At 42.9% G+C, this 26832-nt stretch overlaps 1 non-coding gene across 1 annotated transcript; it reads left to right on the top strand.

The window, feature by feature from the left end:
- The first annotated feature begins 22281 nt into the window (after positions 1–22281).
- Positions 22282–22440, top strand: LOC120368020 (U1 spliceosomal RNA). The gene has a single exon (XR_005582249.2). It is a non-coding gene; the product is annotated as a U1 spliceosomal RNA (small nuclear RNA).
- Positions 22441–26832: the final 4392 nt, after the last annotated feature.

Genomic DNA, 26832 nt, shown 5'->3' with positions numbered 1-26832 from the left:
GAATATATCACATGTCACAAAACCAAATTACATTTACTTCCCATAATTTAAAACTGGAATTTGAGCCAAGAGAACCCAGGGGGAAAAAAAAAAAACACTGTTTAAATGGATTGCACTGTTTCCAAGGGAGGCCACAGCCTTTTAGACCAGAAGAATACACACATTTACCCAATGAATAAAGAAGTAACATTGAAATTATGTTGCATTCATTTTCTCTGGCTTTGATTAGAGATTAAACAATTCCCAAAGAATGGTAAAAACAGGAGAAAATATACATTCCCCATGTGTTTGAGCAGATGGCATATGGAAACTCAATGAACTGATGATAAAAATACATACCCATAGTATTGACAGTTATTGGTGTAAAGAGAATTTGGAAAATCTAATTGGCTTTGATGATGAAGAGACTATTTTTTGGCTTCATTATTCTAACTGAAAATGGAAAGAGAACTGGTTCCCAGTTTCAGAAACAATTTCAGAACCACCCAGACACTTCCTATAATTGCACTATTACTTTTAGTGAGGATGACAGGTCAGGAAATCTTCATTTTCTAGTGCCTTTCCTTTTTCTCTGTCACCTACGCATGCAAACACATGTATTTCAGTCTGTCACAATTTAATGGAACAGTTAGTTCCTTTCAACTTAATTCTCTCCCTCACAGCCTGTGGTCATAATCTGGACTCATCCAGGGAAACGAGTGGAGACAAAGCTGCTTTTTCATCTAACCTTGCTCACGGGAATTCAGAAAAGCTCCCGTTTCAGCTGCTGTGTGGAACAGACCCCCTTGGTATCCTGCCCATATCCCATCACACTCACCATTCCGATGGCAGCTAAGGGCATCCTCCTACAACACTGCTATTCCACCTGAGGGCTTTCTCTCAGCCTATGACTGAAACAAGTCAGAAACGCCAAAGGGTAAACATCATCAGGAGCGTTATTCAGTCAGTGATGGATGAGAACTGGAGGATACCTACCTCAGCTTCCCCCCCTTGAGTGGGGCAGCTTTGGATTATTCTCTAGACTGTTTCCTCTCCTGGAAAAGAATGTTGCTAGATAAAGGGTGTCCAGTGAAATGTGAATTTCAGATAAACAATGAATAATTTTTTAGTTAAATATGTACTAAATATTGCATTCTCGTACTAAAAACGTAAGCACTGTTACGTTAAAAAAAATTCACGTAGAATGGGACATCCTGTATTCTTGTTTGCAAAATTTGGCAACCCTACCGCAAAGGGATTGAGTCTCAGCTGCCCACATGGTGACCTGCTGATGATACAGCCTGTCTTGACATCCTTTCCTGTACCACCTCACTTCTCTCCTGTGGAAGCTTCCTGGGCTTCCCTCCTACCTGAGGTCAGGTTCCCTGGAAGCTGATCCCAGAATGGGGATTCTTATACAAATGAGTTAAGGAAATGCTTCAGGAGAAAGCTGCAAAGGTCAGGGGAAGGAACTGAGCAAAGGCCTGGTTTTGGGAGAAGTCTTGCTTCTGCCTGATCCCATGGGGCCCTGGGGAACATGACTGACATCACAGAGTAGTCACACCTTGAGTTTGGAGGCACTGACCTTTGCCCCATCCCCAACTCCTCACGTTAGTCAGTCAGTTACCGGCTGTGGTCCACTCAGATGGGGCGGACAATGGAGGGGATATAGGAAGGCACCAGCAACATCTACAACACCTCCCAACAACGCGCCCTCAGATCCTTGTTTCAGGGTTTGCTTCTGGGCAAGCTGCAGCTGAAAGCGTTGAACTGCTGGGAAAGTTCAATGATGGCACCTAATTCCTCAAGGGAAGTCGCTCCTCTAAAGACTAACTTCCATTAATTCCCTGAGGGCTGGGACTGCAACTTATTTGCAATACTTCACACGTAATGAATTGTCAACAAATATTTGATGAATGGAAGTGTGCATAGAAACAAAACAGATACATCTGTAATATAAACATTAGCACGAATCATATATTTGTTTAGCACTTACTGCCATATAATAAACTAGGCACTCAAGTTACTTTTCACTCTCTCTCTCTCTCTCTCTCTCTCTCTCTCTCTCTCTGTGTGTGTGTGTGTGTGTGTGTGTGTGTGTGTGTGTTTCTGTTCTTATTTTTGGTTCTGGTTGTTGGTTTTGAGGTAACTCATTGTCAAAATTTAGTGAACAAAAACCATTGCAATCATGTCTCAGAAACACCCTGGAACTAGTCCCAAGTTTTAGTAAATTAACAAAATACCGGAACTCAAAAAGTCCTGCTGAGTGTCACTGAAGCACAGATGGCAGTGGCTAAGAGATGGAAGTTGAGGGATGATTAAAGACCTGCTTTCCTGAAATAGTTCCCCTGGTGGTGTCTCCTTTACGTGTAGGCAGTTAACGATGTCAAGGAAATGCGTGGTACCACGGGAACTCTTGGTGAGGGCCGGAGCCCCACTTGTCAAAGTTTCCCTTGTTCAAGTCTCGAGATGCTGCCTCTTCCCAAGAAGCCACCTAACCTGACTGACACTGCTTGGGGGGCGCTGAATCTCCAGGGTGTGGGCACCAGAACAGGAGGAGCAACAGATGGGATGCTGCAGCACCAAGTGTGGATTTGCTCATCCTGGGCAGGGGCAGTGCCACCCAGCTCTTGTGGAGGCAGTGGCAGAGGGCACGGGGCGCAGGATAAGCTAGATCTCATGGAACTCAGTCAGCACCAGATGACGTCAGACATGAAAGAGAATGACCAGAGTTCCAGGGATGGGAACCACGGTAAGAACAGATACAATGTGCCTCTGTGTCTTTAAGTGCCCCTATTTTAAGACAGAATTGGTCCCAGAGGCAGTTAGCCCACCATCTTGGGGACTGGAGAAATAGAGGCAGGAGTCCAGAGACGATTTCCTTTTCAAAGAAAAAAGGTCTAGAATATTTGGTACTGTGCAAGGTTGGGATAGGGATGTGTGTGCACATTCAGCCAAACCCTGGGCAGGCAGAGTCAGTAGGCAAGCTTCGAGTTCAGAGCATGGAGATGGGAGTGGGAAGGGGTGAGGACTGGACAAAAAATGGGAGCTGAAGCAGGAACAAGGGAGTGTTAAAGGGAAAGCCAATGGTCAACCACTTTGGAAAACTCTTTGAAAGTATCCATGAAAGCTACACATTTGTAAATTCTGTATTCTGGCAATTTCACTCCTTCCTACATACCCAACAGAAATGTGTACATGTGTTCAGCAAAAGTTATGTGCATGGAGATCACAGCAGCGTTATTTGTAACAGCTCCAAACAGAAACAAGCCAAATGTTCTTCAACAGTAGAACAGGCAATTATGGTCTGTTCACATCACAGAATACTGCTCAACAGCAGAAATCTATTGTTAAAGGCAGCGGCATGGATGCAGCTCACAAGTGGAACATTACGTGAAATACTTCAGGCACCCAAAAGCATGTGCCTTACGATTCCATTGATATGAAGTACAAGAGCAGGCAAAGCTAATCGACACTGCTAAAAGTCAGAAGAGAGGTAGCGTTGCTCCGGGAGGGTGAATTGCTCCGGGAGGTGGGCATTGAGGGCTGTTGGTGAGCTGCTGATTTTCTATTTCTTTATCTTGTTGCTGTTTACTTTGCTACAATCATGGGTTTAGTTTGTGAAAATTCCCCCAGCTATACACTTAAGATTTATGCTGTATGCACATTGTTCTATTTATTCATTTATTTGAGACGAAGTCTCACTCTGTCACCAGGCTGGAGTGCAGTGGCACCATCTCGGCTCACTGTAACCTCCACCTCCTGGGTTCAAGCAATTCTCCTGCCTCAGCCTCCTGAGTAGCTGGGACTACAGGCAAGTACCAGCACACCCAGCTAATTTTCATATTTTTAGTAGAGACTGGGTTTCACCGATGGTCTTGATCTCTTGACATCATGATCCACCTGCCTTGGCCTCCCAAGTGTTGGGGTTTCAGGTGTGAGGCATTGTGTCTGAGGCACTGTGTGTGAAGCACTGTCTATTCATTTTATTTTTATTTTAAGCTCTGGGATACATAGGCACGATGTGCACGTTTGTTACATAGATAAATGTGTACCATGGTAGTTTGCTGCACCTATCAACCCATCACCTAGGAATTGAGCAGAGCATGCATTAGCTGTTTTTCCTAATGCTCTCCCTTCCCCTACCCCATCCCCCGACAGGCCCCAGTGTGTGCTGTTCCCCTACCTGTGTTCATGTGTTCTCATTGTTAAGTTCCCACTGAGAAGTGAAAACACGCAGGGTTGCTTTTCTTTCCTGCACCGGTTTGCTGAGAACAATAGCTTCCAGCTCCATCCATGTCCCTGCAAAAGACATGCTCTCATTCCTTTTTATGGCTGCATAGTATTCCTATGTTCTGAATGGTATTGCCTAGATTTTATTCTAGGGTTTTTATAGTTTTGGGTTTTACATTTAAGTCTTTAATCCATCTTAGGTTAATTTTTATATAAGGTATAAAGAAGAGGTCCAGTTTCAGTTTTCTGTTCATGGCTAGCCAGTTCTCTTAGCACCATATATTAAGTAGGGAATCCTTTTCCCATTGCTTGTTTTTATCAGGTTTGTCAAAAATATGATGTGCAGTCTTATTTCTGAGTTCTCTATTCTGTTCCATTGGCCTAAGTGTCTGTTTTTTGTACAAGTACCCTGCTGTTTTGGTTACTGGAGCCTTGTAGTGTAGTGTGAATTCAGGTAGCCTGATGCCTCCAGCTTTGTTCTTTCTGCTCAGGATTGTCTTGGCTATAAAAGCTCTTTTTTGGTTCCACATGAATTTTAAAATAGTTTCTTCTACTTCTGTGAAGAATTTCAGTGGTAGTTTAATGGGAATAGCATTGAATCTATAAATTACTTTGGGCAGTGTGGACATTTTCACGATATTGATTCTTCCTATCCGTGAGGATAGAATGTTTTTCCATGTGTTTGTGTCGTCTCTGACTTTTTGAGCAGTGGTTTGTAGTTCTTTCTTGAAGAGGTCCTTCACTTCCCTGGTTAGCTGTATTCTTAGGTATTTTATTCTCTTTGTAACAGTTGTGAATGAGAGTTCATTCAAGATTTGGCTCTCTGCCAGTCTGTTATTGGTGTATAGGAATGCTTGTGACTTTTGCACTTTGATTTTGTATCCTGAGGCTTTCCTGAAGTTGCTTATCAGCTTAAGGAATTTTTGGCATGACATGATGGGGTTTTCTAGATAAAGGATCATGGGATCTGCAAAAAAAGACAATTTGACTTCCTCTCTTCCTTTTTGAGTACCATTTATTTCTTTCTCTTGCCTGCTTACCTGGCCAGAACTTCCAATACTATGTTGAATAGAAGTGGTGAGAGAGGGCATCCTTGTCTTGTGTTGATTTTCAAAGGGAATGCTTCCAGCTTCTGCCTATTCAGTATGATATTGACTGTGGGTTTGTTATGAATGGCTCTTATTATTTTGATGTGTGTTCCTTCAATGCCTAGTTTATTGAGAGTTTTTAACATGAAGGGATGCTGAATTTTATTGAAGGCCTTTTCTGCATCTATTGAGACAATCACGTGGTTTTTGTCATTAGTTCTGCTTATGTGATGAATTACATTTACTTATATGCATACGTTGAACCAGCCTTGCATCTGCTGGATGAAGCTGACTTGATCATGGTGGATAAGTTTTTTGATGTGTTGCTGTATTTGGTTGGCCAGTATTTTATTAAGAATTTTTGCATTGCTGTTTATCAGGGTTACTGGCCTGAAGTTTTCTTTTTTTGTATCTCTGCCAAGTTTTAGTGTCAGGATGATTCTGGCCTCATAGAATGAGTCATGGAGAAGTCCCTGCTTTTCAATTGTTTGGAATAACTTCAGAAAAAAGGGTATCAGCTCCTTGTTGTACCTGTAGTAGGATTCAGCTGTAAATCCATCTGGTCCTGGGATTTTTTTGGTTGGTAAGCTATTTCTCACTGTCTCAGCTTTAGAACTTGTTATTGGTCTATTCAAGGATTCAGCTTCTTCCTGATTCAGTTGGGAGGGTGTATGTGTCCAGGAATTTATCCATTTCTTCTAAATTTTCTAGTTTATTTGTATTGATATTTATTACGTATGTATACTATTCTTCAATAAAACACTAAATAAAGGTAGAAATAAAGAAAAACTATTAAATAGAGAAGACAAAATTTATCTATGTCCTGTCTTTGCTGAGTGCCCCTTCACTATGTCATTTTATTTTCTATAGAATGTGCAGAAGGGGAATGTGAGACTGGATTTAGGTAATCAAGTAGCCATTGACTTTCTTTATTTCTTTTTTTTCTTTTTTCTTGAGACAGATTCTCACTCTGTCACCCAGGCTGGAGTGCAGTGACACAATCACAGCTTGCTGCAACCTCAATCTCCTGAGCTCAGATGAGCCTCTCACCTCAGCCTCCCATGTAGCTGGGGCTGCAGGTGCACACCACCATGCCTAACAATAGTTTTTTAAATTTTTTTGTAGAGAAGGGGTTTAACTGTGATGTTACCCAGACTGGTCTCAAATTCCTCGGCTCAGGCTATCTGTGCACCTTGGCCTCCCAAAGTGCTAGGATTACAGGCATGAGCCACTGCACCCAGCCATCATTGACTTTAAAGTGTGAAGGGACAATAGCTTGCTATGTCTTCCTCTGCTCCCTCAGAGCAGACATCTCTACTGTTTAATTCCGGGAGATGTCATTCTGATACAGGCAAACTACAAATTTGGGGCTCAGCCTGTGAGGGTTTGTGGCTTTGCTCATGACAGAATCCAAGAGTGAGACAACAGTGAAAGAAAGCATGTTTATTAGAGCAACAGTGTCCACAAAATGGCTGCTCTATAGACAAACAGGGCTATCCCATAGGTAGAGTAGAACAGAAGAGCATCTGTGGATTGCTGACTAGCTCTGCTTATACCGACTCTTATTTATATCCTAAATAAGGGGAAGGTTAAGGTTATTCATGAACAACGGGTGGAGAGTTCCCAGAACCACACAAGGTAACTTCTGCATCATTGCCACAGCATTTGTAAACTGTCAAGGTGCTGATGGGAGTGTCTTTGGCAAATGCAAATAAGCAATGAGGGTAACTAGAGGTCGCTTTCATCACCATCTTGGTTCCAGCTGGTACCACATCCTGTCTTGATCAGCAGCAGGGAGACTGAGGCTCAGAAGACAAGTCCAGCTGATCTCCTATCTCAGCTCCAGGGATAAATTAGATCTTCTGTTGTTTTCATGATAATCACTGGAAAATTGCACAAGCACAAATGCAGATACTTTAAAAACTTTTTAATTAATTAATTTATTTTTTGAGATAAGGTCTCACATTATTGATTAGGCTGATCTTGAGCTGCTGTCCTTAAGCAATATTCCCACCTCAGTCTCCCAAGAGCCCTTGTACTCAGTTAAAAATGCAGATTCTTGGTTGGGTGCAGTGGCTCATGCCTGTAATCCCAGCACATTGGGAGTCCAAGGTGGGTGGATCATTTGAAGTCAGGAGTTTGAGACCAGCCTGACCAACATGATGAAACCCCATCTCTACTAAAAATACAAAAATTAGTCAGGCGTGGTGCTACACACCTGTAATCCTAGGTGCTTGGGAGGCTGAGGCAGAAAAGTTGCTTGAACCCAGGAGGCAAAGGCTGCAGTGAGCTGAGATCACACCACTGCATTCCAGCCTAAGCAACAAAGTGAGACTGTCTCAAAAAAATAAAAATAAAAAACCCTGTAGATTCTTAAAACAGCTATAGAGACACCAACAGGGATGTCAGATCTTTACACTGCCATTAATACCACTTCATTATATGCTAAGAAGCTGACTTTTTTCCACCCATTATTTTCATGAGATTGTCTACTCTTCATACCTGCTGCTGGAAAGTGGCCCAGTTTTTTAATATTTAGTTAAAAATTTTTTTCTTATCTTCTTTTTTTTTTTTTTTTTAGTTAAAAATTTTTAAAAAGGAGATAGGGTTTTTATCTGTTGCCCAGGCAACAATAGGCTCTGTTGAGCAGGCAGTGGTGCGGTCTTGGCTCATTACAATCTCTGACTCTTAAACTGAAGCAATCCGCCCACCACAGCCTCCTGAGTAGCTGAGATTACAAGCGTGCACCACCATGCCTGGCCAATTTTTGCATTTTTAGTAAAGATGGGGTTTCACCATGTTGGCAAGGCAGGTCTCGAACTCCTGGCCTCAAATGACCTGCCTGCCTTGGCCTCCCAAAATGTTGGGATTGCGGGCATGTGGCCTGGCCCTCTTCCAGTTTTCTTAATTCAAATTCCCAAAAATCCCCAGGCCCATTTTTTCCTAGGCCAATCACAAGCCCATGCCCTGACTAAAGGGCTGCTGAACTGGTGGCTCCTCCTGGACTCATCAAACGTGGTGCTGGTGATTCAGTGCCATGTGATAGAAATCTTTTGGCTACCTTCGCATTAGGAGTCTGTGGGCAGTTTTTTCAGGAAGAGGGTGTTCTGCCCAGTACACAGACCCACTATTTCTCCAGCTTTCCTTCTTCCTTCAGTCCCAAAAGTCAAATTCTCAAAGCAATTGCTTGTCGAGTTCTACCTTCCTTCGGATCTAGGCATAGTCAACAGTCAGATTTCAAATTTCCATGCTGGATAAAGACAGGATGAGTCCTCAGAATTCTCAGCATATCCTGAACCTTCACCTGGGGCACGAGCGCCTGATTTCCTTCCAGTGCAATCATTCATGACGTGTGTTTGGCAGTGGCAACAATGGCTGGTCATGGTTTAGCTCCTTTAATCTTCCCTGCCGCCCACTTTCTGGCAGCAATGTGGGCGAGCAGTGAAATGGCCAAATAGTGGCAGACAGGCTTGAGCAGAGTGGAGGCAGAAGCCAGGTGCTGAATAATGAGCCTATGAATAGCAAGACCTGATGGCACCAGCCTTCCTGAGCAGCCTGGAGGAGAGGATAGGCCCCTCTTGGCTGGGAGGATGGGTGAACCATGGGGTTACACCACAGGATTCACTGGCCTTGGCAGGGCAATAAAGACTCCACTTTCACTTGAATAAACTCTTCTTGAACACTGTCTCCTGTGTATTTCCACAAATCTGTTTTCTCAGGGTGTTCAGAATTCATTCCTTTTTGGTTCTTCTGCTCCTCAAAGGAAATAGAAACCCAACGAATCCAACTTCTCAGTGTAAAATAAACACAATTCTTTTTGAACCTCCTAAGCCAGAAGAAAATGAGGCCAAAGAATGAATAAGACACACATCTGAAACAAATCAAATTGTAGCGAGGTTGAGTCAACCGATGGACATCTCACATCCTCTCTTCTCAGTTGCCAAGAGATGGTTTATATGTTCTTACTTATAATGCATTTTGTTAGTTTTGCTTTTGGCTTTCCCATCTAAAATCACTGTCCCTTCTCTTTACCTACAAACCTGTAGGCTTTCTCCATCTGCCCCATATCCCTTCTAAACTCAATAATGATCTAATAAACATTTACACACAAAGGTGTCAATGACACATGATGTTATAAAAGGTTACTGTTTCAGGGTCAGCTTCAGCATCTCGGTCCCTGCCAACTGATATTAATAATGGGCCTTGACCCTCCAACCCTACCTGCTAATGACTAAGACACTCTATACGAAGCCCACTAAATATGTACAACCAGCTGCAGCTGGGATTCAGACATTAGCCAAGCTCTGACCACATATGTTCCATTAAATCAGAGTATCTTCCCCTTCGCCAGAGAGAATGCCTGAGGATGAGTCTCCACTCCTCACTTTCACCTTGTAAGCCCCATCAGTCAGTTGGAAGCTGATGTCTGGAGTCTTCAGGTACAGCACACTCTCAGCTCCTGAGTTAGCTCCAACCAAGTGGGCAGACAGGCTGTCAGCAGCCCTGTCACAGGGGAGGAAGACTTCATCTACCTTCCTAGGTTCTGGTGCTGGGTCTGAGAATTAAACTGCCATCAGACAGATTAACAGTAAGAAGGCATACAGATTTTATTTTATATATATATATATATATTTTTTTTTTTTTGAGACGGAGTTTCGCTCTTGTTACCCAGGCTGGGGTGCAATGGCGCGATCTCGGCTCACTGCAACCTCCGCCTCCTGGGCTCAGGCAATTCTCCTGCCTCAGCCTCCTGAGTAGCTGGGATTACAGGCACGCACCACCACGCCCAGCTAGTTTTTTTGTATTTTTAGTAGAGATGGGGTTTCACCATGTTGACCAGGATGGTCTCGATCTCTCGACCTCGTGATCCACCCACCTCGGCCTCCCAAAGTGCTGGGATTACAGGCTTGAGCCACCGCGCCCGGCCTTATTTAATATTTTTACAGGCATAAGGGAATGCTCATAAGAAAAATAAATGCCCAAAGAAACAGTCAGGACCCAGAGCTTATATTGTATGATTTTCTTTTTTTTTTAAAAGCAAAGGATACATTTGATTTGCAGAGAAGTGACAGGACAAATGGGTGTAGACAGTACATCGTGGAAAAGTGTTTAGAAAATATATGGGGCTGGCCAGGCACGGTGGCTCAAGCCTGTAATCCCAGCACTTTGGGAGGCCGAGGCGGGTGGATCATGAGGTCGAGAGATCAAGACCATACTGGTCAACATGGTGAAACCCCGTCTCTACTAAAAATACAAAAAAAAAAAATTAGCTGGGCGTGGTGGCGTGTGCCTGTAATCCCAGCTACTCAGGAGGCTGAGGCAGGAGAATTGCCTGAGCCCAGGAGGCGGAGGTTGCGGTGAGCCGAGATCGCGCCATTGCACTCCAGCCTGGGTAACAAGAGTGAAACTCCGTCTCAAAAAAAAAAAAAAAAAAAAAGAAAGAAAGAAAATATATGGGGCTAATGGATGATAAGGGTTATTTTAGTAGGTTTGTACAGATCAATTTTCTATTGACTCCTAATCTCTGGTGATAAAAATGCTCTTCTCTTCCTGGTACAGAGAAGGCACCTTTCTTAACCGGAAACTTTATGACTTGCTTTTAGGTCAAAAGAGGGAGCGAGATCAGAAAGCTGTTTCTCAAGTTCCGTTAGCTCAGAATAATTAATATGCCCCAGTGGCATGTTTTGGGGTGGTATGTTCTGAACTCCTTCACTACCCGGAGTTCAGGTGGTTGGTTTTGTTGTCTTGGCCCACAAACCAAATAAGGATCCCAGTCCCCTTCTCCCATGGGGAGGTAGCCCCACACTCATAGCATGTGCCACATGCCTCCCTTCATGTGCGCCATTCCATGAATGTGGAGTTCGCTGGTAATGCCACAGTGAGCAAAGGAGACACGCTTCCGCCTTCTTAGAGCTCACAAATGTGAAGTCTGTCTAAAACGTGTTCTAGTTAGGAAGAGAGATGTGTAGTGTTAAGAGAGCCCAGAATGGAGGGATTTGTTCGGCCCAGGGAGGCCAGAAGGTGCTTTCTTGCAAAAGTGGAAATTGAGCTAAGACCTGAAGGAAAAGAAGAATGGGTTAATAGGGATTGCAGAGTGAAAGAGCACCAAGCAGATGGAACAGCCATCCCCATGGAGGGATGGACACAGCTGTTCAAGAAGCTGAATGCAACAATGCCAGCTGGTGCACCCAGAGAGAGGAGGGTGGGGCCACATCACCAAGGGCCTTTCTTTCAGGCATAAGGACTAGACTTCATCATAAAGGGATTTTGCTAAATGGACAAAGACAAGGGGCAGGGGAGTTTCATGTATAGGAGCGAACACTGTTGCAATGGAAGGCTGTGGATGTAACAGGAATAAAGCGGGGAGTGAAGGGGTGGGAAGGCAGAGGGGAGAAAACGTTTGGTCTGTGCACTCTATGCCGCCATGAAGCAGAAAGCTCAAGAAGCTGCCTGTGAGGGTGGGGCATTTGCTGAGCTGGCCTTGATCTCCTGGGGCATGCTGTTGGGACAGGGGGATCCTTGGCTATGGGTTTCGGAGCCAGATCCAGAAGAAGACAAGGTGGCATCAGGAGGTGTGTGTGGGAAGTCTCCAAGAAGCTAGAACCTGGAAGCGTGGGAGCTGGGGAAGGGTGTGCTGGGGAAGAAGGTCAGAGCAGGAACCCATTGACTGGCCTGGCTGGAGCTAGGAATACTTTCAAATATTTTGCTTAATATTATAAGTAAATATAAATATACTTATTTTCATTCACATACTGTCTTTGACTCTTTTTTTTTCCTAAGAGGAATTCTTTTAAAACAATTTTGGAAATAATATCAAACTTAAAAATGTTAAAGAAGTAAAAATATTAAATGAACTATCCATAAACCCCTTTCCCAGATTGACCTCCTATTAACATTTTACCTCACTTGCCTTATTTACTTATTTATTTTTTGAGATAGAATCTCAGTGGCTTGACCATGGCTCACTTAGGCTTCCGTCTCCTGGGTTCAGGTGATTCTTGTGCCTCAGCCTCTCAAGTAGCTGGGATTACAGGTGCATGCCACCACACCCAGCTAATTTTTGTATTTTAATACAGGGTTTCACCATGTTGTCCAGGCTGGTCTCAAACTCCTGAGCTCAAGTGACCCACCTGCCTTGGTATCCCAAAATGTTGGGATTGCAGGTGTGAGCCATTGCGCCCGGCAGGAACAATTTTAGGTAAATTACATACATTATGGTCCTTTACTCCTAGATACTTTATAGCAATATTCTAATTTTAATCCTGAATATCCTTATTCAGGTTATTGACTCCTGTTACTGCAGTTATCAACCTGCAAACCTATATTAATGTATTGCTTTATGGCCGGGCATGGTGGCTCAAGCCTGTAATCCCAGCACTTTGGAAGACCGAGGCAGGTGGATCACGAGGTCAAAAGATCGAGACCAGCCTGGCCAACATGGTGAAACCCCGTCTCTACTAAAAATACAAAAATTAGCTGGGCATGGTGGCGTGTGCCTGTAGTCCCAGCTACTCGGGAGGCAGAGGCAGGAGAATTGCTTGAACCCGGGAGGCAGAGGTTGCAGTGAGCCGAGATTGTGCCACTGCATACCAGCTTGGCGCCTGGGGACAGAGTGAGACTCTGTCTCAAAAAAAAAAAAAAATATATATATATATATATATATATATATATATATATATATATTTATATATATATACACACACACACACACACACACACACACACACACACACACACATATATATATATATATATATACACATACATATTGCTTTATCTCATCTACAGAGAATACCCAAATTCCATCAGTTGACCCAATACTTTTCTTTAGAGCAGTAGTTTTTTTCCTCCAGTACAGGATTCAGTCTAAGGTCAAATATTGCCTTTAGTTTTTAGTTTCCTTAGCCTCCTTTAATCTGGATAATGTTCATGTATGTTTGGTTATCATTTTTAATGTCCCAGTGTTTTCCTAGTTATCTCCTATTTTATAGAATTATTGGAAATTATTGGAGCACAGCTATAAACACTTGAGCACCTTTTGTAATACAGACTGTCATATTTTTCCCCAAATGATTACTAGTTTATGTTACATGTACTATGTGCCTGTATCTGTTTTCTCACACAGTTGCTAGCAAATGTCTTTTTTTTTTTTTTTTTTTTTTTTTTGAGACTGAGTTTCACTCTTGTCCAGGCTGGAAGGCAGTGGCACGATCTTGGCTCACTGCAACCTGTACCTCCCAAGTTCAAGAGATTCTCCCACCTCAGCCTCCTGAGTAGCTGGGATTACAGGAACTCACCACCGTGCCTGGATAATTTGCTGCATTTTTAGTAGAGACAGGGTTTCCTCATATTGGCCAGTCTGGTCTTGAACATCTGACCTCAGCTTATCCACCTGCCTAGGCCTCCCAAAGTTCTGGGATTACAGGCTTGAGCCACCATGCCCGACCAGCTGTGTCTTTTTGTTGGTGATGTCCCTTCAGCAGATAGCACATGGAATGATATCTCATTCTCATTCCGCTTTGCATTGTCTTCCGTGTGGCATACATTTCCCATAGCCTTTGCCATCAGATTCCCTCTTGTCTGAATTCCACCTGTCCATATCCTCTGAGGTTTATTCTTGAAAGCAGAAACTGATATTTTTGTTGTTGTTAGTTTTTGGACTTTATTCCCACACAAATACCTAGCAGAGTATTACAGAATAAGTGTTCTTCAAAAAGAAGTATATTTTTAGAAATGATTTTTACTTTAAAAATAAAGACTAGTAGGCATGGGGGGAGCGCAGTAGCTCTTGTGGATGAAAACAAAACAAAAAAAACAAACAAAACATCAAAAACAGACACATTTCCTATTTAATCTAGCTGGAGCTGGCCAGCTGGTGGCAGTTTGACAGAACTGCAAGCGAAGTAGAAGAAAGTCAAGAGCTTGCACATCCATGGGTTTTGTTTTGACAGAATGTTACAAATATTTTTGTGAATTTTGTACAGATACAAATATTTTTAAACATTATCATCTGTTCAACAGTTATTTTGGGGGCTTTTTGCTTCTTTCTTCAAATTCCATGTTACTAATTTTCCCAGAATCTTTGTAAAGAGATATCAAGGAAAATTCAAATTATACAGTTGTAGACTGGAGAGAGGGGCTAACCTAAGAAAACTTCCCTGGTGGTAAATAAAAACTATTTTTTTGAATAAATGCTTCTTATTTTTCATTATTATACATTTTGAATAAATGCATTCCTAGTATTCCAGGGAAATGCATAGGTTGAACAACATAAAATTGATATCTCTAGGATAAAAGCTATTTCTTTAGGAATTGTATGAAACATGAAGGATGTTTCATGAACTTTCTCAGCCCCACTACTCACATCCTTGCCCAGTTCTCTTGCAGGAAATTTTTTTTTGATGTACTTATACAAAAAAGAAAGGAGAAAACTAAGTGATTAATAACATATTCGTGTTGTTGAGCTTTTATTTCTATGAAACTGAGTCAAAGAGTATAAGAATTTTAAATTTTATCCAGGTGTGATAGCTCATGCCTATAATTCCAATAATTTGGGAGGCCAAGGCGGGTGGATCATTTGAAGTCTGGAGTTCAAGACCAGCCTGGCCAATATGGTGAAACCCCATCTCCACTAAAAACACAAAAAATTAGCCGGGCATGGTGGCAGGTGCCTGTAATGCCAGCTACTAGGCAGAATCGCTTGAACCCAGGAGGTGGAGGTTGCAGTGAGTGGAGATCACGCCACAGCACTTTCAGTCTGGGCAACAGAGCAAGACTTCATCTTAAAAAAAAAAAAGAATTTTAAATTTTGATAAAAGTTCTACAATTGCTTTGCCTGTCTACCAAGTTCATGGCAACTTATGATTTTATCAGACTTTTTATTAGGCTGCCTGTTTCACCATACTCTTCTCAGAGCCGTATGCTTTAATCTTCCATTTTTTTTTTTTTTTTTGAGACAGAGTTTCGCTCTTGTTACCCAGGCTGGAGTGCAATGGCGCGATCTTGGCTCACCACAACCTCCGCCTCCTGGGTTCAGGCAATTCTCCTGCCTCAGCGTCCTGAGTAGCTGGGATTACAGGCACGCGCCACCATGTCCAGCTAATTTTTTGTATTTTTAGTAGAGACGGGGTTTCACCATGTTGACCAGGATGGTCTCGATCTCTTGACCTCGTGATCCACCCGCCTCAGCCTCCCAAAGTGCTGGGATTACAGGCTTGAGCCACCGTGCCCGGCGACAATTTTTTTTTTTTTTTTTTTTTTTTTTTAGCTGATTTAAGAGTTGGTTGATAGACTAAAAATGCATTCTAAATTTTTTCCTATTTTTTACTGCTAAATTTGCTAAATTCTAATAATAGACCTAAAAATAAGTAAAACACATTATGCTGTTAAGCTAATCTACTTTTCTGGTGTATAGAGATTTCAAAGTATTAGGTGTCCAGGATCACCAAATCAAATATCATTTACAAAATTAGGAAATACAGAAAACAAATTTCTAGGCAATTGCAGCATGAGAGAGGATTACTGATCATTGCTACTCCTGGTAATAAAGATGCAACAGAGACAGGTGGCATATCTCTAATCAATAATTAAGGGTGAGTCAGACATCAAGGTCAATTTGAAACTATCATACTTAAAGCTGTTTATCAAGTATCAGCTAGATGTTCAAATCTATGATATACATAGGGTTGAGGTGAAAAGATAATTATGAAGATGACTTTATTTCACTGAAAAATAGAACAAGCTATTAATGCTTAGCTTTATTTTTTTAGTATTTGAATAATCTCAGCAGCAAAGACAGAGAAAAAAACCAATTTTTTTCTTTTTCTTTCTTTTTAAAATTACTCCCAGGGATGCTGGCTTATTAAAATAATGTCAGTGGGCTTATTAACAACATTATCTGTTGGGTCTTCAAGTCATCAAAGTAAGTATGTTCTTCTTAAATCATATCTATTGCTTGTTTATATTTCATTGATTTTGCAAATGCTTCATGAATAGGTCTTTTTTTTTTTTTTTTGCAAACTTTAAGTCTTTCTCTTTAAACAGAATAGCAGCATTCAAAAGGATATTAAAACAGGAATCCTTGTCTTGCATTTCCAGCAATACCTTCACAGGCTTAAAACAAAACAACAGATGCTGAGTTCCCCCACATTTCATATCGAGGTTCTAGATCATCCATGCAAAAGAACTGGTTGCTTATCCAGCCAACACTTTTATACCTCTTAGGTTTAAAAGGGATGCACATTTTTTCCCCTTCATTTCATCAACACCTTGGAGAACGGAAAAGTATTGCTTACCCTCACCTCCAGCCTAGAGAGAAGCGTGCTGAGTGGGATCTACTCAGTACACTTGTGTGGTGGAGCTTGAGGGTAATAAACATATGAATGGTGACTTTAAAGTTCCAGTGCTGGTCCCATGTCTCTGTCAATACATAAAGCCTGCCCACTCCTTACATATTATCATCACCAACTTGGGAGGGCTGCCTGGTTTACAAATCCACAAAACCTGTCTGTGGCAAGTTAGGGAAGGTGGGCAGCAGAGCCAATATGTGTACTAATCATATCTAGGGTCAGTACAGATTAGGGTTGGCTAATTTGATCCAATCCTAGCCAGGATGTGAGCAACAAGACCCATGGGAGTATCAATATCAGAGAAGTTCCTCATATAGGGAATAAGAACCATGGGTATGCATCGCTTGATGGGACTTGCTCTCAACACAGGGGAGTGTGTGTTACAGCTGCGCTTGCCTGATGCTGGCTGGCCAAGTTGCCAGCCAGAAGTCCTGGACCTCCTTTATACAAAGCCCTTTCACAAGATCCAATCCAGGTACTAGGGAAGGAGGGAACGTCCATACCTGCTGATAGTCACCCACTGTGCTGGTCCATCAGTCACCAACTAAGGTGACTAAGGCCCCACAGAGATTAAGGCACTATGGCTTCTATCCCACCCCAAATAAATACTTATGAATATTAATTAATGTGGAAGATTTAGTTTAGATAGATTAAAGTGAATAGTTCTTTGCTATGTTGAGTAATACTGTAAGTGTCCATCATTTGAAAAGACTACCTCTGGTCAGTTTCCCCTCACTATGTCAAAACTGGTGGAATGACTGTCCCATTTACCGGTTCACTGAAGGTCTTAACTCCCACAGCTTTGACAGAGAGGCCATGTCCCATGCTGAGAAGACTCAAGGCTGAAAGTAAAAGTGGGAGCTTCCTGTTTGGTGGAAGATGACTCCAGTGGCTGCACCAGAAAACAGTTGCGCATAAGAGGGTAGAGGGCATGCTTCCTGTGGGTAGAGGGTATTCCATAGGAGCAGCTGGCCTGGGTTCATTTTATAATGGATCCCATTGCAAGTATTTCCTGGTTGGGGCCCAGTGACTAGACCTGGATGTGGTTCAAGGTGTATCGTAGGATGCAGAAGCTGAGGAGGGTTTTATCAGGGGCTGCTGGTAGCAGGGCATGGTCCAAGTACAGGGAGCTGCAGCCTGGTATTCCAAGGGAGGAACCATTAAGAAACCTAAGGAAGTGCCCCACCAGAAACTAAGTCAGCTTTGAAAATCCTCCAAGTCCAGAGAACAAGGGTGCAGACTCAGGGCAGGGGTCAAGGTCATCAGCTCCCAAGATTCTTGCTCCCCAGCCCCGTCTCAGTGGCCACCAGGCTTCAGGTGGGGTGGACGGGGGACAAGTAGAAGGTGGAGGACAGAGAGAAGGTTTTGACTACTTCTCACTCCCCCACGAGAGAGGAAACTTTATTCTTTTCTTTTTTAAAGGCTAGTCAAGTGAAGCAGTGGGAGTGGAGAAAGAACAAAGAAATCTGTAACTGGTTGTGATCAATTGGTTTTAAACACCACTGCACTCGCGCCAGCCACAAAGGGAACTTTAAATAAAGTTTAGAGTGTTGATTTGCTATCCTGCAATAAGAACGTTATGTTTTGTAGAGACAATTTGAACATGCGACTCCATGTTCTCCTTTTATTCTCAGAAACTCAACAAACATAAGAAATCAATTGTTCAGAAAAATAATTACAGGCAGAGACTTAGAAGTGAGGAAACCCGGTTGGGCGTGGTGGCTCACACCTGTAATCCCAGAGTTTTGGGAGGCTGAGGCAGATGGATCACTTGACGTCAGGAGTTTGAGACCAGGCTGACCAATATGGTGAAACTCGTCTCTACCAAGAATACAAAAATTAGCTGGGCATGGTGGTGCATGCCTGTGATCTCAGCTGCTCGGGAGGCTGAGGCAGGAGAATCACTTGAACCTGAGAGGCAGAGGTTGCAGTGAGCTGAGATGGCACCACTGCCCTCTAGCCTGAATGACAGAGTGAGACTCTGTCTTAAAAAAACAAACAAACAAAAAAAGCGAGGAAACCCATACAGGCTTAATCTCTGAGGAGCATGAATATAGTCATTAACTATTTTATCACTTTGAATCTTTGTATTTCTATTAAAATATTATAATTATTCCTTTTGTGGGAGAGCACATAGATTATCCCTTGTACCGGAAGATTCTTATTTTGTCCTTACCAGATCAGATGTATACACCTTTAAAATATTACATTATATTTTAAAGCATTAATCATTCATGTTAATTATATTAAAGAGCATATTGAGAAGCTGTAATTAGTTTTGAAGGGCATATCCTAATATTGGGACAAGGTGCTTTCTTCGCTTTCATAAATACTACGCGTAAGTACAAATACCTGTGTACCTATGCTATATCCGCCCAGCCATGCTCACACAGACACACAGACACACACGCACACACACACACCCCCAACACATTACAGGCGAAGGCCAGTCTGAACTTAGGAATTAAAAAAAAAAGTTAGATGTGGTCCCTACCTGCAATAAATAAATAGGCAAATAGAGGGGAAGCAATGGTCACTGCCGACAATTGAATTCGTGGTTACGGAGCTGAAGTTTAAAATGGAAAGCTCTTTCTCAAAGCAGAAAGAACACAGAAATAGAAATCATGAGGAGAAAAAAAAGATTCAGAGGCCAGATCTTGGAGACCTAAGTGAGACTAATAGGCATTCCAGATGGAGAAGATGGAACAGATGGAAGGGAGTTAATCACACTCGTAATTAAAAACTTTGCTTGTTTGACAAAAGACTTGGTTTGCAGATAAGAGTGCTCTGAGCTCCAAATGTGATTAATGAGAAAAGACACACTTTAACACATCCTGGTAAAGTTATGAATTAAGGATAAACAATAAAATGTTACTTTTCCAAGCAGAGTTAAAAAAAGATAACATCAGCATCAGACCACAGCTTCATTCCTGATATAGGCCAAGTCTATATCCCCCATGTTTCTGGAACTTTTGGGATCTGAAAGAGAAATTTTGTTACTCTTTTATTTGGCTTCACTCTGTGTGGTAGATTAAAGATGACTGCAGATTCTTTTTCACTCCCTACAGAGAGGTAGAATTTATTTCCCCTCCCTAGAACCTGGGGTGGCTTACCCAATAGAATGTGATGGAGGAGTTGCTGGGCCAGTCCCAGACCTCGTCTGTGGAGGTCTAGCTGCTTCTGCCTCCTGCTTCTTAGAACGCTTGCATGTTGGCTACTCATTCTCCCAACTGAGCTGCCATGCTGTGAGGAAGCCCAAGACACATAAGGAGGCCAGGAGGAAGCTTTTCTGTTGACAGTGCAAGTCAGTTTAGTGGTCAGAATCTGAATCCTCTTTAGTGGACTGTGAGGGCAAATTCTAGAATAGAGAAACTCTAATAATCCTATCACACTTCACTCTCTGGTCATACTCAGTGAGCTTTCTTAAAAGAGGTATCCAGTAGATTCTATAAGCAGAGAATTGCCTCCCCTTCCCAGTTAATTTTGTTTGTTTGTTTTTGAGATGGAATTTTGCTCTTGTTGCCCAGGCTGGAGTGCAATGGTGCAATCTTGGCTCACTGCAACCTCCACCTCCTAGGTTCAAGCAATTCTCTTGCCTCAGCCTCCTGAGTAGCTGGGATTACAGGTGCCTGCACCGTGTCTGGTTAATTTTTGTATTTTTAGTAGAGACGGGGTTTCACCATGTTGGTCAGGCTGATCTTGAACCCCTGACCCCAGGTGATCCTCCTGCCTTGGCCTCGTAAAGTGCTAGTATTACAGGCCTGAGCCACCATGCTTGGCCCCCAGTTAATTATTTATAGTAGAATTACGTATAGTTTTTTTGGTGTGTGTGTGTGTGTGTGTGCATGAGTGTGTGTGTGTGTGCGCACGTGTGTGTGTGTGTGTGTGTGTGTGTGTGTGTACTTCTGGAGACCTTGCAGTACCATTTAATCCTCTTCATTGCCAGACCTAAATCTTCTTTTTGGATATTAAAAAATGTAGCTTTGGAGTGAGCAGCCAATAAATTCCCTACTTGTCTAAGACAAAGAAGAGTGTTGGCCTATTAGGCCATGAAATGGCAGGGGTTACTAATCAGACGACTGCATGACAGGTGTTACTATATGAGATTCAAAAAACAAAAACAGAATTCCAAGGAAGACATGTATCCTACTGGAGGCTTGTATTAACCATGTATGTTACCTTCTAGATAGCAATGCTTTGACATTGGATGTCTTGCTGACCACTGGAGGGACTGCTCCTCCCAGGGGCAAGCAACTTGTTTATGAACATGCTTGGCAAATACAAACCAACAATCCAGAGCCTGTACCTCAACCACCTCCTTTAGAAGGATTTCACACTCCAGGCCACTATCTACCTGCCCTAGTAACCTCAGGGCCTGGTACCACACTATAGGGATAGCCCCTATGCCCCAGAGCCTGCTGAAATATTAAAACTAGCCAATCTTAAACCTTTGTACCCCGCCTCAGTGGTTCCTTTCTGTAGAAACCATAATAAAGGCACCTGCCCACAGGAAAATTCCCTGTCTATAACCAACCTCGGTGTTTTCTTGAGTGGCCTCTTGTGATGTGTCATGCTCTCTCCTCTCGGAACTCTGAATAGCAAACTAGCATTTCAAGGCAGTCATCTCCTGATCTGCTGGCCTTACTATACCTCCGATTCTCTATTGATACACTATATTTTAGAGCAAACCTTTAGATATTGGAGCCAGACTTCACTTCTCTCTGGATATTGAACCATTTGTGTCTTAGTGATTATGCTGTTGGGGCAGCATGGCCACTGATGATTTTATCATCACTCAAACATGTTCTAGGTGCCCTATGGCAGGTTGTATTTTTCAAAGATAGCTGCAACACTGTTTCATCCCACATGCTGTTTTGTATAATGTGAATTTATAGCCCTCCCACTTGTTTTCTCCCCTTGAATCTCGTGATTGTGGCAGAAGTGATGTAATATGACTTTTGAGGTTAGGTCACAGAAGGCGATAGGCCTTCACCTGGTCTTTTGTGAAACACTCACGCTAAGAACCCAGCTACCATGCTGGGAGGAAGCTCAAGTAGCCCATGTAGATGACCACATGGAGAGGAGCCAAGGCTTCCAGACCACCACACTGGCTGAGCTCCCAAATAATAATAATTCAAAAAAAAAAATTGCCAGCCATGTGAGTGCCTCCTTGAAACGAGTTTTACAGTTCCCAGGTGGGCTGCCTCAGCTGATGCTGAGTAAAGCAGAGATGAGCTGTCCTTGCTGAGCCTTGCCAAAATTGCAGTCATGAGCTAAATAAATGTTTACTGTTGTTTTAAGCCGCTGAGCTCTGGAAGGACAACTTGTTACGCAGAAATATATAGCTGGAAAGTGGCCTAATCATAAAGTCTTACTAAAGGGAGCACCTAGTAAAATACAGCAAGTTTATGGAACCTGGCCACATGGCCAGGTCTGGGGCTGAGGCAGATTTTCTAAACCAAACACTCACCTTAGAGATTCTGATTTAATTGGTTTGCAGTAGGGCCCAAGTGATTTTAACGTATTAATACAACAAAGTAATTTTAATTTGCCTGCACTGAGAATAATTGATACAGAAACTGTGAGGGGTCAGGGGACCCAGGCATCTGCATGTTTAAAGATTCTCAATTGGTATACTTACCTGGGAGGGGAGGTACCATGATCACGAAGGTGGTTTTCCCAGGGTGAGCCTTATGCATTGCACTCTGGATGTGCTGACCCCTGTGATTTCCCCAAATGTGGGAAATTCGACTGCATAATTTGTGGTAGTGGGGGACTGCGTTAGCGCTTAAAAAAAAAAAAGATTCTCAATTGGTTCAAATGTATAGCCAGGGTTGAGGACACGGTAGCTGAACTGTCTACAAAGCGAGTATCAGAGGAGTGCAGTGGCTCACGCCTGTAATCCTAGCACTTTGGGAAGCCGATGTGGGCAGATCACAAGTTCAAGAGATCAAGACTATCCGGACCAACATGGTGAAACCCCGTCTCTACGAAAAATACAAAAATTAGCCGGGCATGGTGGCAGATGTCTGTAGTCCCAGCTACTTGTGAGGCTGAGGCAAGAGAATCGCTTGAAACCAGGAGGTAGAGTTTGCAGTGAGCTGAGATGGTGCCACTGTACTCCAGCCTGGCGACAGAATGAGACCCTGTCTCAAAAAAAAAAAAAAAAAAAAAAAAAAAAAAGAAAAGAAAAGAAAACAAAAAATATAAAAGCATTGTTTGTTCTCTAATTCCAACTCTGAAACTACAAGAAGGTCTGCATCAGAACAACTCTTCTAAGAATGACTTAGATCAATGGTGGAGGTTATAAATTAGGGGCTGGTGAATAGTTTGGTGGATTGTTCAGAAGGTCATTTAATCCCTGAACACCTGACATTCTTCTACTAAAATGAACGACACACTGCTCCTTGTTAGGTGCTGAACTGAGTTTCCCAAAACTACTTAAATCCTGTCCTTATTTTAACTTGACTATGATATTAAAGTTAAGTGGAATTGACGACATGAGGGTGGGCCCTAGTTCAATATCGTAAGTGTTCTTATGTGAAAAGGAAATTTAGAATAGGCACACAGAGGCCGGGCATGGTGGTTCACGCCCGTAATCCTAACACTTTGGGAAGTCAAGGTGGGTGGATCATTTGAGGTCAGGAGTTTGAGACCAGCTTGGCCAACGTGGTGAAACTTTGTCTCTAGTAAAAATGCCAAAACATGAGCCTGGTGTGGTGGTATGCACCTGTAATCCCAGCGACTCCGAGGCTGAGGCACGAGAACCACTTGAACCTAGGAGGCAGAGGTTGCAGTGAGCTGAGATCACACCAATGCACTCCAGCCTGGGTGACAGAGTGAGAAAGAAGACCACGTGAAGGTACAGAAAGAGTGGCTACCTGCAAGCCACAGGGAGAGGCCTCTGAATGAAACCAACTGCTGACATCTTGATCTTGGACTTCCAGACTCCAGAGCTGTGAGGAAATCAATTTCTGTTGTGTCAGTCCCACAGCCTGTGGTAGTTTATGTTAGCCTGAGGAGACTTATGCACCTTTGACCAGGGAAGTTCTCCAGACAAAGAAGCAGCTGTGCATTGCATTATCTGCCAAGACACCCAGCAACCAGGGGAAGGAGGCCCTGAATTGTGAAGGGATCCGCTCTCTAAGGATTTGGAGTAATACCCAGAGATCTCTTAAGAGGTGCTCTATTAGAACTTTTAGAAAGCAGCATTTATTTAAAGTGACCCTATTATGGGTCATTCTCAGAGGATACAGGGGAAGAAGAGGAGATGAGAATGGGTGACTGGATTGCTGTGATTTTATAGCTTGACGTTTTTATATCTTTTTTTCAAAGTAAATATGAAGAGAAGATGGAGTCTGACATGAAACAGGGGAGGGCAAGGAGACCGTGGCTTGTCTTTCTTAATTAGGAAAGAGAGCAGGAGCTGCTGGGTAGAGAGGGGTGCGGTAGCAACGTGCTACCTCTCCTGAGCTCACCAAAGGAAGTACGGATCGCATTATGGGACGGGCTGCATTTCCTCATTACTCTAATCCATTCTTCACCAATGCTTTTTACCAGACCTTTACTGTTTTCTGCTTTTAGAAATTTTATTTAGTTTTTATATTTATTTATTTACTGATGTGAGACAAGGTCTCACTCTGTCGCGCAGGCTGGAGTGCGGTGTCACTATCTCATAGCTCACTGCGACCTTGAACTCCTGGGCTCAGGCAATCCTCTGCACTGAACCTCTCCAGTAGTGGGGACTATAGGCGCTCACCACCAGGCCCAGCTAATATCTCTCTGTGTTGCCCAGGCTGGTTTCCAACTCCTGAGCTGAACCCATCTTCCTGCCTTAGCCTCCCAAAGTGTTAGGACTGCGCGCTTGAACCACTGCACCTGGCCAAGAAATTTTTAAAAAGGCAAATTAAATTATCATCGAGTTGGTTTTCACCCCAATCATTTTCGGTACTTAATAAAGTGAAAGAAAGATCATTCACGAGGAAACGGTTGCAGGACACCTGAGGAGCAGGGAAATAAAACCTAACTCGTAATAGTCAGGAAGTAGGCGTCTTCAAATCTATCACGTAACTTTTCTCAGTGAAACGGAATTCAGTTTTTCCAGTACTGATTCCCTTTTAGTTTCCATGGCTCTATTAAACAGCTACTAAGCAAGAAAATGCCCTTCCATGATTTGGATACCATATTTTTGGGCAATATCACATAAACCTTGGTGTGACAAGGAAACCTCCATTACCCTCTTACAAGCAAGGCCGTGATAAAAGAGAAAATGGTGATGTTACCTGAGTGGGGAAGAATGCCTAGTGGTGACACCAAGCAGAGTAAACTTTCCTACATGTGAGTAAAACAGGCGGAAATCTAAGACCTTGCTGGTGTGCACAGAGAAAGAGAAGATGAAACGTTAAGTGTAGGGTCCCTCAATTGCAGGAGCACTTCCAAGGCCCTGCACCGAAGTTTGTATTCATAGACGTTTTGTATTTCTTTTTTCTACAGTGGACCTGAACGTGGAATCATCCCCAGGCTTCCACAACCTGCAGCTTCCCGATATTGGCTATAATTTTGTCAGAAGAAATGATTATGGATGGGACGTTTAGATGCGTGCCTGTGGGGCTCCACAGTGATCGTTGAAAAGGGACAATAGCCAGTAAATCACCCAGTTGGTTGAGTGCACAAGACAAATGCCTTTCATGAATGATTTCCCAAAGTGACTCTTGTACTGGGGCCCTCCATTAGCTGGCCCATGTTGTGGGTCCCTTGGGCAGCTATGTAGAGATAGCACAACATAAATAATTTTATGAGTACTTCATCTATCTGTTGACCAATGCTTTCAACTGGGGACAATTTTGCCTTCCAGTTGACATTTAGCAATGTCTGAAGACATTTTTTTCAATTAAAAAATTTTTTTAAAAGACGGGACACCTCTCTCTGTACCCCAGGCTGGAGTGCAGTGGTGCAATTATAACTCACAGCAGCCTCAAATTCTCGGGCTCAAGGGATCTTCCAGTCTCAGCTTCCAGAGGTGTTGGGACTACCCATGATACCATCACTGGGCTAATTAACATTTTTTTCATACAGATGGGGGTCTCACTATATTGCCTAGGCTAATCTCAAACTTCTGGGCTCAAGCAGTCCTCCCGCGTCAGACTCCCAAGTTGCTGACATTACAGGCATGAGTCACTGTGCCTGACCTGGAGATATTTTTGATCATCATAGCTGAGAGAATGTTAATTAAATCTAATGGATAGAGGCCAGGGATGCGATTAAACCACCGGCAATGCACAGGACAGCTCCCCATAACAAAGAACAATCCAGTTCCGAAAGTCAGTGATGCCACGGTGGAGAAACTCTGCTCTAAACAGTAAAGGTTAAGATCTTGGTATCAGGGTTCATAGACCTAAGTGTGTGCTCTTCCCTCTGCTGCATCTTGAAGACTCAGTTTCCTTATCTGAAAACAAAGATAATATTGGTATCCATCTCACAGAGTTGTGAAAAAGCCTTTGTGAGGTAATAACGGTGGAGGTAAGATGCTAGCGGATAGTAAGTGCCCATAAAGTGCTGATAATTATTTATATCCTTATATGTACTGTTTTTGTAGGAGTTTTTTTGTTTTTTTTTTTTTGTTTTTGAGATGGAGTTTCGCTCTTGTTACCCAAACTGGAGTGCAATGACGCCATCTCGGCTCACCGCAACCTCGGCTTCCTGGGTTCAGGCAATTCTCCTGCCTCAGCCTCCTGAGTAGCTGGGATTACAGGCACCACCACGCCCAGCTAATTTTTGTATTTTTAGTAGAGACGGGGTTTCACCATGTTGACCAGGATGGTCTCGATCTCTTGACCTCGTGATCCTCCCGCCTCGGCCTCCCAAAGTGCTGGGATTACAGGCGTGAGCCACCGAGTTTTTTAAAATTATTTTTATGTACAGAAAACTCAACAGTGTACATTTAATTCAGTTTAAGTGGCAAGTTCTGTAGCCTTTGCTATTTCCAGCTTAGCAATGTGAGCTACGGATTTTGGGCCCAGGACATTGCTTTCCTTGTGATGATGAATCTCATCGTATTTGTTGTAACTGGTCTTGGTAGCTTAGCCAAAACTCCTTTGTCTTCTAAGTTAACCTGTGTGAAGGTGACAATGGCGTAGGTCACCTTGTGGACCGGACGTCCCATTCTTGCCTTCCCTTTGTTAATG

Source organism: Saimiri boliviensis, chromosome 9, assembly GCF_048565385.1.
Source record: "Saimiri boliviensis isolate mSaiBol1 chromosome 9, mSaiBol1.pri, whole genome shotgun sequence".
In the NCBI taxonomy this organism is placed as follows: domain Eukaryota; kingdom Metazoa; phylum Chordata; class Mammalia; order Primates; family Cebidae; genus Saimiri; species Saimiri boliviensis.
Note: the sequence above shows the minus strand (reverse complement) of the source record. Positions and strands in the feature narration are given on the sequence as shown.